Raw genomic sequence first — 12,203 nt, 5'->3', positions numbered from 1 at the left:
CAGATGCAAGGGCTGCTCGCCGTCCCAGGGTCCTCTGAGGGGTGGTTCATCCAACCTCGGGACTACACTTCCCATAAGTCTTTGGGGCCCCTCTGTAGGGACTCTCTGGAAAGTCTTCATTTAGTTTAGCGGGTGGCATGAGGCTAAAATAATCCCTGGCCTGGACTGTCCATTTACCGCAGCAAGGGTTATGGATTACAACCACCTCTTCCGAGATTAAAAAAAACAAACCTGACTTTGAAAGATTACGTAGGTAATCCATGATAACATATTTAAATTAGAAAATATGTATAAAATAAAAGCAAGTATCTAATTTCTCAAAGATAACCGTATGTAACATTAAGTGCATACGTTTCTCACTTTTTAAAAATCTGATTAACCATGGAGCGCCTGGGTGGCTTAGTCCGTGAAGCGTCAGACTTTAGCTCAGGTCATGATCTCAAGGCCTGTGAGTTCGAGCCCCGCGTTGGGCTCTGTGCTGTCAGTTCAGAACCTGGAGCCTTCTTCGGATTGTGTGTCTCCTTCTCTCTCTACTCTTCCCCCACTTACGCTCTGTCTCTCAAGATGTGAATAAACGTTAAAAATATTTTTAAAAAATAAAATTGATCAGAGGCGCTTACAGAGCACGTGACTCGATCTCGGGGTAAAAGGCTTGAGCCCCTTGTTGGACGTAAAGATTACTTAAAAATAAAATCTTAAAAAATAAAATTTACCCTAAAGATATCATGTGCTGGAACTAGCTTACTTTTTAATTTAAAATTTTTGTTTTAACTTGTGAGAGAGAGAGAGAGAGAGAGAGAGAGAGAGAGTGTGTGTGTGTGTGTGTGTGTGTGTGTGTGTGTGTCTGCGCACGCGCGTGTGTGGGCACAGGAGCAAGCAGGGGAGGGGCAAGCAGGGGAGGGGCAAGCAGGGGAGGGGCAAGCAGGGGAGGGGCAGAGAAGGAGAGAAAGAGAATCCCAAGCAGTCTCTGCACTGTTAGCGTGGAGCTTGACACGGACTCCAACTCATGAATGTGAAATCATGATCCGAGCCAAAATCAAGAGTCAGAAGTTTAACTGACTGTGCCACCCAGGTGCCCCAACTTTTTTCTTTATTTTTAAAAGCAGTTTTATGTTCACAGCAAAATTTGAGGAAAAATTTCATATACCACCTGCCCCTGCATATACATGAGCTCATCCACTATCAATATTCCCACCCAGAGTGGTACATTTGTTATAATGAAATGTACATTGACACATCACCCAAAGTCTATATAGTTTACATTAGGATTTACTCTAATATATAATGACATGTATACACCACCATACATCCCTCCTCCCACTCCCTGGGCCCCTGGAAAACACTGATATTTTTAGGTATGCATAATTTAGAATAGTTGGAATCATATAGTATGTACCTTTTCAGATTAGCTTCTTTCACTTAGAAATATGCATGAGAGGGGCCCCTGGGTGGCTCGGTCAGTTGAGTGTCTGACTTCAGCTTGGTCATGATCTCACGGTTTGTGAGTTTGAGCCCCGCATCAGGCTCTATGCTGACAGCTCGGAACCTGGAGCCTGCTTCAGATTCTGTGTCTCCCTCTCTCTTTCTGCCCCTCCCCTGCTCCCATTCTGTATTTCCCTCTCTCTCAAAAATAAATCAACATAAAAAAAAAAAGAAATATGTATTAGATGGGGCACCTGGGTGACTCAGATGGTTGAGCATCCAACTTGGGCTCAGGTCATGATCTTGTGGTCCGTGAGTTCGAGCCCCACATCAGTCTCTGTGCTGACAGTGTGGAGCATGGAGACTGTTTCAGATTCTGTGTGTCTCCCTCTCTCTCTGTCCCTCCCCCGCTGTGCGCTGTCTCTCTCTGTCTCAAAAATAAGTAAACGTTAAAAATTTTTTTTAAAAAGAAATATTCATTAGAGGTTCCTGCATATCTTTTCATGGCTTGATAGCTCATTTCTTCTTTCTTTTTTTTTTAAGATTAAAACATTTTTATCTCTACACCCAATGTGGAGCTTGAACTCACAATGTGGAGACCAAGAGTCCCATGCTTCACTGACTGAGCCAGCCATGTGCCCCAATAGCTCATTTCTTTGCCACTGAATAATATTCTGTTGTGTGGATGTACCACCATTTATTTATCCACTCACCTATTGAATGGCTGCTTCCGAGTTTTGACAATTATGGATAAAGCTGCTACAAACATTCACGTGCAGGGTTTTGTGTACAGATAAAATCACTTATTTAGGTAGGTACTAAGGAGCGTAACTGCTAGATCGTATGGTAGGAGTAGGTTGGTTTTGTGAGACGCTGCCAAAATGTCTTTCAAGGTGGCTGTGCCATGTGGCACCCGCACGGGCAGTGAGTGAGAGTTCTGCTGGTCCACCTCCTTGCCAGCATTTGGTGCTGTCGGTGTGGTGGATTCTGGCCATTCTCATAGGTGCAGAGTGGTAGCAAGTAGCTTTTTTTTTTTTTTAAGTTTATGTATTTATTTTGAGAGGGGGAGAGAGCACACGAGCAGGGGAGGGGTAGACAGAGAGAGAATCCCAACCATGCTCTGCACCATCAGCTCAGAGTCCAAGGCAGGGCTTGAACCCACGAACCACGAGATCGTGACCTGAGCCTAAGTCAAGAGCCAGATGCTTAAGTGACTGAGCCACATGGGCGCCCCACAAGTAACTTTTAATTAAAATAATGGGTAGTCTCATAAAGGTATTGGTACATCAATATTCATAGCAGCATTTGGCTGCTATTCATAACAGTCAAATGGTAGAAAGAACCTAAGTGTCCATCAACGAAAGAATGGACAAGTAGGGGCACCCGGCTGGCTCAGTCAGTTGAGCATCCAATTCTTGGTTTCAGGTCTGGTCATGATCTCATGATCGGATTGAGCTGTGCATCAGAGAGCACTGTCAGCGCAGAGCCTGCTTGGGATTCTGTCTCTCTCCCTCTCTCCGCCCCTCCTCTCTCTCTCTCTCTCTCTCTCTCTCAAAATAAAGAAACTTTTTAAAAAGTTAAAAAAAAAGAATGGATAAATAAATGTAGTATATATGTACATTTGGAATAATATGGAAAATTATTCAGCCAAAAAAAGAATGAAGTTCTGACGGAGGCTGCAATGTGAATGGACACTGAAGATACGCCACATGAAACAAGCCCGATACAAAAGGAGCAATGCTGTGTAGTTCCTCTTACATGAAGTATCTAGAATAGACAAGTTCATAAAGAAGGGAGAATAGAGATTACCAGGGGCTCAAGGGAGGGAGGCGTGGAGGGTTAGCTCACACTGGGCAGGGAGCTTCTGTGTGGGAGAGTGGTGGTGGCCATACCACACTGTGAATATGCTTAAAGCCACGGAATTGTAGGCTTAAAAAGGGGTAAAATGGTAAACTTCATGTTATGTATATTTTATCAGAATTAAAAAATTATATACTGGATGGAAGTGATGGATACATAACTCTAAATTCATAAAAATCACATTCTCTGAAAGGCATTTTTGTTATTTACTATTTGCACTGTTTTGATTATTTTGTTTGTTTGATGGAATAATATCATACTTCATCAGGAAGAAAAACAGAATATTTGGGACATTTTTTTTAAAAAAGAGAGACTAATAACTACTAGATATAGAAATACATTACACAAATTAATGAATACTAGTGAAAGACTGGAATATTCAGCATTCTTGGACTACTACTTAACAATTCAAAGGAAAAAAATGTTAAAAATGTTAGCTCTCAAGACTGCACATTAGATTTATTTGTTTTTATTTAAATCTAGGTAGTTAACATATACTGTAATATTGGTTTTAGGAGTAGAATTTGGTGATTCATCACCTACATATAACAACACCCACTGCTCATCACAACAAGTGCCCTCCTTAATTCCCATCAACCATTTAGCTCATTCCCCGCCCACCTCCCCTCCAGCAACTCTCATTTGTTCTCTATAGTTAAGAGTCTCTCATGGTTTGCCTCGCTCTCTTTTAAAAAAAAAAAATTCCTTCCCCTATGTTCATCTGTTTTGTTTCTTATAAAAATAAGAGTGAAATCATATGATATTTGTCTTTCTCTGACTTATTTCCCTTAGCATAATACACTCTAGCTCCATCTACCTCGATGCAAATGACAAGATTTCATTCTTTTTTATGGCTGAGTAACACTCCACTGTGAGTATGTACCTACACACATACACACCACATCTTCTTAATCCATTCATCAATTGATGGACATTTGGGCTCTTTCCATAATTTGGCGATTGTGGATAGTGCTGCTATAAACAACGGAGTGTATGCATGATGTGCCCCTTCGATTCAGTATTTTTGTATACTTTGGGTAAACACCTAGTAGTGCAAAGGCTGGGTCGTAGGGTAGTTCTATATTTAACTTTTTGAGGAACCTCCATTCTGTTTTCCCGAGTGGCTGTGGATTCAAGATTTAAATTTTAAAGTGGAAGCCATCAAGGTTTTAAAGACATGATGGGGGAGGAGGGGTGCGTCTGGCTGGCTTAGTCAGAAGGGCATGCAACTCTTGACCTCGGGTTGTGAGTTGGAGCCCATGTTGGGTGTAGAGATGAGAAGAAAGAGAGAAAGAAGGAAAGAAAGAAAGAAAGAAAGAAAGAAAGAAAGAAAGAAAGAAAGAAAGAAAGAAAGAGGAAGGAAGGAAGGAAGGAAGGAAGGAAGAAAGGAAGGAAGGAAGGAAGAGAGAGAAAGAAGAAAGAAAGAAGGGAAGGAAGGAGGGAAGAGGAAGGAAAGGAACGAGGGAAGAAAAATGGAATGTTTTTTATATTCCTTGGGTGAGAAGGTATGACACCAAAGTCAGAAATCAGAAAGGAAACAATGGACAAATTCAACTACAGACAAAATTAAATCCTGGAAAAAAAAATGCTTTAAGCAAAGTTAAAGACAAACTGGAAAAATATATGTGGTACATGTATAAAAGAATAAGGAATTTAATTTATAAATTCTTACAAGTTAATTGAATCACAGTAAGAAAAATAAGGATATGAATGGCCAATTAAAGAGGAAGCACATAGAACAATAAATTTATCAAAAATGTTTCTCTTGGGGACACCTGGGTGATTCAGTTAGTTAAGCAACCAACTCTTGATTTCAGTTCAGATCATGATCTGAAATCAGGGTTCCTGAGTTTGAGCCCTGCTTTGGGGCTCCACACTTTTAGGTCAGAGTCTGCTTGGGATTTTCTCTGTCCCTCTGTCTCTGCCCTCCCCCATTCTTGCTCTCTCTCTCTCTCTCTCTCTCAAAAATAAAACTTAAAAAAATGTTTCTCTTTACTAAAAATCAGCATTATAATGTACGTAATATCTTTTGGACCTATAAGTTTGGCCAATATTTAAAACAATAATGATACCCAGGATGGGAATAATTTGTAAAAATATTTTCATACACTTCTGGTAGGGGTGTAATATGTTAAAAATCTTTCTGAAGGCCTCACTGAATCAAAATTAAAAATGTGTTAATTATCATAATCCTCAATCGTGTACAAGTGTGTACATACAAGCGTGTCCTCACATTGTAGCTTATATTTGCAAAACATTGGAAACAAACTAACAATATTTCAACAGATGCAAGTAAAATCAATTGTAGTGATATCTGAATAGAACTTGGAAGGCACTGAAAATGATAATGTACACTGACTACATGGGGGAGGTGTCTAATATACTGAGAAATTTACAAAATGTAGATCCCACAAGAGTATGTAGAGTGTGATACTATTTTTGTCAAAATTATGCATGTTTTGAAAAGACTAAGTACTGGAATGTACAAAAAGAAGGAAGATCCCCCACCCCCCATATGCACACATAAAATAAATTCTCCTACCGCCTTATGCTTAACAGCACAGAATGCTGCCGGGTGTGGACTGCTTCTGAGGATCCTGAAAAATTCAAAACCACATTATTTTCTATTAATTTGCTCTTAGGAATAAAGGACTGGGGCAGAGAAAGTTTTTGGAAAACACATTGCATATTGTAATTTAAATGTTGCTTATAATTTTTTTTGACTTTCCACTGACATTTCAGGGAGGGCTGGCTTCCCAGTCCATTACTCGGTGTATCCCACAGGTCACTGGATCTCCTTCCAAGTGTGGTGTGATATCTACTTCTGTCCTGACAGACCCTGGCACCAGCATTAAGTACATGCTTGGATGGCCCTGCCAAAGGATGTAAAGGGATTTTTTTTTTTTTTAAAGTAATCTCTACATCCAACGTGGGGCTTGAACTTATAACCATGAGATCAAGAGTTGCATGCTCTACCAACTGAGCCAGCCAGTTGCCCCAGATGTAAACGGATTTTAACTGTAATAGTAGTGACTATTTAAAGTGGAGTACATAGGAGTGCCTGGGTGGCTCAGGCAGTCGAGTGTCTAACTCTTGATTTCGGCTTAAGTCATGATCCTGGGGACCTGGGACAGAGCTCTGGATTGAGCCCCTCGTCCAGCTCTTTGACGAGCACTGAGCACTGAACCCTGAGCTTAGAACTTGCTTGAGATTCTCCTTCCCTCTCCCTCTGCCCCTCCCCCACTCACACTCACTCGCGCTCTCTCTCTCTCAAATTAAAAAACTAAAGTGGAGCACATAAATAATAGTGTGGTTTGTTCATCAACGTTAACAAAAAAAGGTTTTATTTTTGTTAACTTGCTCAAAAGATATTACCATGGGGCAGAGATCATATATCACAACACATGACCTTATGAATGAACTTTAGTACTCTGTTACATTAAAATCCATTAGTCTTTCTCGCACTTTGGATCATTTATCCAGGCACGATTTTGTAACATCATGCCTTGGTCGTTTGAAAAACAACTGGCTCACAGAGGCATTAAGATCTTTTAAGTATTGATACATTTTATTACATAGTATCAAAGGACCACACTAATATCACCATTGGTCTCATCAGAAAAGCTTTAAGCATTGGGGAAGCTGATACATGTTTTTGCCAAAATTCTTCTAAAAATTTTTCTTTTAATGTTTTTATTTATTTTTGAGACAGAGGGAGACAGAGCATGAGCAGGGGAGGGTCAGAGAGAGAGGGAGACACAGAATCCGAAGCAGGCTCCAGGCTCTGAGCTGTCAGCACAGAGCCCGATGCGGGGCTCGAACTCACAAACCATGAGATCATGATCTGAGCTGGAGTTGCACGCTTAACCAACTGAGCCACCCAGGCGTCCCAAGTTCTGGCCAAAATTCTAATTTTCACCTGAAAGCTCATTTTTTCCTCGGGCAACAAATATAATCAGTTGCTTTCCTTGAAGCGACAGCTCACTTCATTCATTTTTGAGAAAGTGCCTGCCAAACACCCAGGCTTCCTTTGTCAGCCAATCAAGTAAAAATGGTGTTTCGTGAGAAAAGCCACTAGTGCAGCTCACTACTCCAACGACTGCACAAGTGATCTTCCTGGAGACAAGCGTCGTGCTCCTGTGTGCAGCAGAAATACTCCTGCATACTTCCCGTTTCATCAGAGTGGCAAAAAGACATGAAGTTCAAGGCCTAACACCATTAAATTGTTACTGCTCCAGTAAGGTCATTTTTCAGCGAAACTAGCCCTTCTCCTCTGTAATTGCGTGAGAACACAGAAGGCAATGACGGCCAGTTCAGTTTGGTGCCGCTCTCTGGAATCCTGCTGGGGCACCAGCAGCTCCCCCCTCCCCTCCAAATGCTTTTGCACCATCAGTGCCAAACTGATACTGAATGTCAGTTCAATGAAATAGGAAACCAATGTCTAAGCATTATTATTAAAGTAATCTTGACCTCCTGGATCTCCTGCCACTGTCTTAAAGACCCCGGGAGTCTGCAGACTACATTGACAGCACAATCTTTGTGTGGCATTATCACACCTAAAAAAAAAAAAAAAAAAAAAAAAAAAAAAAAATTAGCATCGTTTCCTTAATAGTATTCAAATATCCAGCTGGTGTTCATATTTCCAGATTCTTTTCATAAACATCACATAGTTCTTCAGATTGTCGAAACTCAAGATCCAAATGAGTCCACGTCCTAAGATCGGTGTCTTTTAATGTTTATTTATTTTTGGGACAGAGAGAGACAGAGCATGAATGGGGGAGGGGCAGAGAGAGAGGGAGACACAGAATCGGAAACAGGCTCCAGGCTCTGAGCCATCAGCCCAGAGCCTGACGCGGGGCTTGAACTCACGGACCGCGAGATCGTGACCTGGCTGAAGTCGGACGCTTAACCGACTGCGCCCCAGATTGGTGTCTTTTAATACGCAGGTTTCCTCCGCCTCCATACCTTTTTTTCTTTTCTTTGCCATTAATATGTTGAAAACACTGTGTTATTCTGCAGAATTTCCACATTCAGATTTTCCCCGATCACCTTGGAATTTAACTGTCAACTTTCTGTTCCTTCATCTGGACTTCCAATCTGAGAAGGTCAATCTTTAGGAAGAATTTCTGGCTCCAAATTAACGGCGGTTCTCTACTCCTTGCCAGGGGTTAAAGCGATTCTTTTTTTTAAGGTGCTGAGTGACAGGTTCAGTTCCTCCACCAGGCGTCTTTATTTTCTACTCCTTGATTCAGCATTCCTGCAGGCAAGGTTTATCAAGCACCTGGGAAAGCACAACTGTGAAGGACACAACACTCCCTCCGTTTGTGAGCTTATATTCCAGGTGGGGGGGGGGGCAGGAAGTAAACAGAAAGCAAAATAGGAAGTGTGTCAGATGGCATTCACCCCTGAGGAGGTCGTATCAGGAGTGCCCCACGGGGTGCATCTGGGAACAGACTGGCTAGAGAAGGCTTGACTGAGCAGGTGCGGTTTGAGCCAAGACTCCACAATCAGGTGTCAGGCTCCATGATCCTAATTTGGAGATCTACAATGAGACCCCCCGACTGGCAGATGTCCTCGGTTATTTCCAGCGGCTGACAACACCATTCCATCTGGTTTCCGATCGCCCCAGCAGGCTGGCCTGCCTCCCTCTTTCATACCCGAGAGCATGGAAAGGAATGACCGCTGACCACAGCTCAGAGTCTGGGGGCTCTGAGAAGTGGCCTTCCACCTGTTTTTCTCATGGCAAAGTTACAGAGCAGGAAGCTCTCAAAAAATTCTCCCGAATCGGAGCAAAGTGAATACCTCATGCTTTCGTTCCTTCATTTTCAATATAAATTAAACAAAAACGGAACAGCCTGAACCTGGCAAAATCCAGTTATCTTACTGAGCATCCGACAGATCTATCGTTCTCCCTGATGAGTGAAGGATTCCTCACGTGGCCGATGGCTCAGAAAGTTTTCGCCCAAGGACCCCTCAGGGGCGTACAGGGACTGCTTCATTCTCTCTGCCTTTCCAGGACTCTGCTTAGCATAGATGAGGAATAAAAGAACGACGGGGGCAGGAACTTACGATGTCTGTAACACAGCTGTGACCAGCATCCTCCAATTCTGCAGTCCTGTCCACCTGAAGGTATCAGGCACGGCCTAGGCATCCTGAATGTGGCAGTGTCACCCCTGTCCACCTGAGGGGAACCAGTGGCACCCTGTGTCTTGCATCAGAGGGAGCTGCCTCTTCAGTCCATTTCTCCTCCTGGCCGGGTCTTAGGACCACCAAAAAGCCCCAGTCGCGCCGAGTAAGTTCTAGCACTGGATGCATTAGTTGTACAGAGGATGTAGAGATACTTTCATAGGGGTCAGAAAGACATAGGTATGAGTACTGTTGGGCAGAGTGCTTACAAAACTAAGCAGTTGCATCAAAGATTTCCATTTTTCGTGAGTCGATCCAGAAAGGGAATGGGTTGGGGGGTCTACCGGTCCAAATACCTCTGTTTACAAATGGAAGGACTAAAGCCCAGAACTTCCTGGCCTCCGGAACTGGGAGAAAAACACGTTTGCGGTTGTTGATGGATTCAGCAGCTCTACTGGACTAAGATAGGCCCTTCTTAGATGGCACAGTTGCTTTGATTTTTCGTGGTTTTGATGACTTTGATGGTTTTGAGGAGTACTAGTCAGGTGTTTTGTAGAGTGCCGCATTACGGGCATTTGCTTGGTGTTTTTCTCATATTAGACAGGAGTTATGGGTTCTGGGGAGGAAATGCTCAGAGGTAAAGGACCATTTTCCTCATATCACATCAAGGGTACGTATCAGTCTCCTAACGCTGTCATAACAAAGTACCACAAACTGGCTGAAAGCAACATAAATTTATTCTCATAGTTCTGGAACCTGGAAATCTGAAATCAAGGTGTGGGCGAGGTCATGCCGCATGTGAAGCCTCTGGAAAAATCCTTCCTTGCTTCTATGTCAGTGGGCTCTCTAGCTTCTTTAGCGTGCTGCTGCATTGTCACATGACATTCTCAGCTCTTGTGTCTCTGTCTCTTCTCTTCTTACAGGACACCAGTCATTGGATTAAAGGCCAACTCTACTCCAGAATCACCTCATCTTAACTAATTACATCTGCGATACCGAATTTCCAAATAAAGTCAAAATCTGAGGTCAGGGGAAGGACTTGAACTTTGGGAGGGTACTCTTTTTTTTTTTTTAATTTTTTAACATTTATTCAGTTTTGAGAGACAGAGAGAGACAGAGTGTGAGTGGGGGAGGGGCAGAGAGAGAGGGAGACCCAGAATCTGAAGCAGGCTCCAGACTCTGAGCTGTCGGCACAGAGCCCGATGCAGGGTTCAAACTCACAATTCATGAGATCATGACCTGAACAGAAGTCGGCCGCTTAACCAATTGAGCCACCCAGGGACCCATGGGAGGATACTCTTGAACCCAGCACGGGTATCTGCTATCAACGTGATTTATGGCTGGTGATGTTGACCTTGGCCATCTGGCTGAAGTAGTTTGTCAGATCTCCCCCCTGTCAGACTCTTTTTCTTTCCACTCTCCGTACTGTACTCTTTGGAAGGAAGTCATTATGAATAGCTCACATTTAAGGAGTGGGAAGTTATGCTCCCCGTATTTAGGGTAGAGTATCTACATAACTTGTTTGGAATTCTGCACAGGGGACCTGACTCTTCTCCCCATGTATTAACTGACTCAACCCGTCCAGTATATACGCATGGTTGTATCTGAATTGTTAATTCGTGCCCCTGTACCTATGTGCAGTTCCTTTTGCCCATTAGCCTTACAAACTCCTTTCCCAAAGTCACTTAGGTCAGCGTTTCTCCCCCACCCCCCTTCAGTGAGGTTCCTTCCCACATTTAGAGAGATAACAGTTAGATTCTCTTGTCACAGTCCGCATTCCTTCTTGGGATCTTCCAGCCCCCTAAATGGTTTTTTAAGAATTTGTTTGCAGCAGGGTTTACTCTTGGTGGTGTAAAGCTCCATGGGTTTTGAATATTGCATAAAGTCATGCATCCACCATTACAGTAGCATCCAGAATAGTTTTACCACCCTAAAAATCCCTTGCGGTTCATTTTTTCATCCCTGCAGCTCAAATCCCTGGCAAGCACTCGTCTTTTTGCTGCCTCCCTAGTTTTATTTTTTCCAGAATGTCACATGTTTGGAATCATCCAGCATGTAGCTTTTTCAGGCTGATTTCTATCATTTGGCAATATGTATTTAAGATTCCTCCATGTCTTTGTGACGTGATAGCTCCTTTCTTTTTGTAGCTGACAAATATTCCCTTGTACTGATGGACTATGTTTGGCTTATCCATCCACCTTTGGATGGGCATCTTGGTTGTTTCTAGTTTGGGAAGATTATGAATAAAGCTGCTATAAACATTCATGTGCAGACTTCTGTAGGGACATAAGTTTTCAACTCGATTGGGTAAGTACTTAGGAACATGACTGCTGGATCATATGGTAAGACTATATTTAGCTTTGTAAGAAATTGTCAAATTGTTTTCCAAAGTGACTGTACCATTTTGCATTCCCACCAGCAATGGATGAGAATTCTTGTTGCTCTGTGGCCTTATAGGCATTCGATGTCAGTTTTTTTTTTGGATTTTAGTCATTCTAATAGGTGTGTAGTGGCATCTTGTTGTTTTAACTTGCAATTCTGTGATGACAGGTGATGTTCAACATTTTTTTATATGCTTATTTTCCATCTGTATGTCTTCTTTGGTGAACTGTCTGTTCAGATCTTTTGCCTATGTAAACAATTTTTTTTTAACATTTATTCATTTTTGAAAGACAGAGAGAGAGAGAGAGTAAGTGGGGGAGTGGCAGAGAGAGAGGGAGACACAGAATCGGAAGCAGGCTCCAGGCCCCGAACCGTCAGCACAGAGCCCGATGTGGGGCTTGAACTTGGGACCG

The sequence above is a fragment of the Leopardus geoffroyi genome, chromosome E2 (assembly GCF_018350155.1).
Source record: "Leopardus geoffroyi isolate Oge1 chromosome E2, O.geoffroyi_Oge1_pat1.0, whole genome shotgun sequence".
NCBI classification, from domain to species: domain Eukaryota; kingdom Metazoa; phylum Chordata; class Mammalia; order Carnivora; family Felidae; genus Leopardus; species Leopardus geoffroyi.
Note: the sequence above shows the minus strand (reverse complement) of the source record.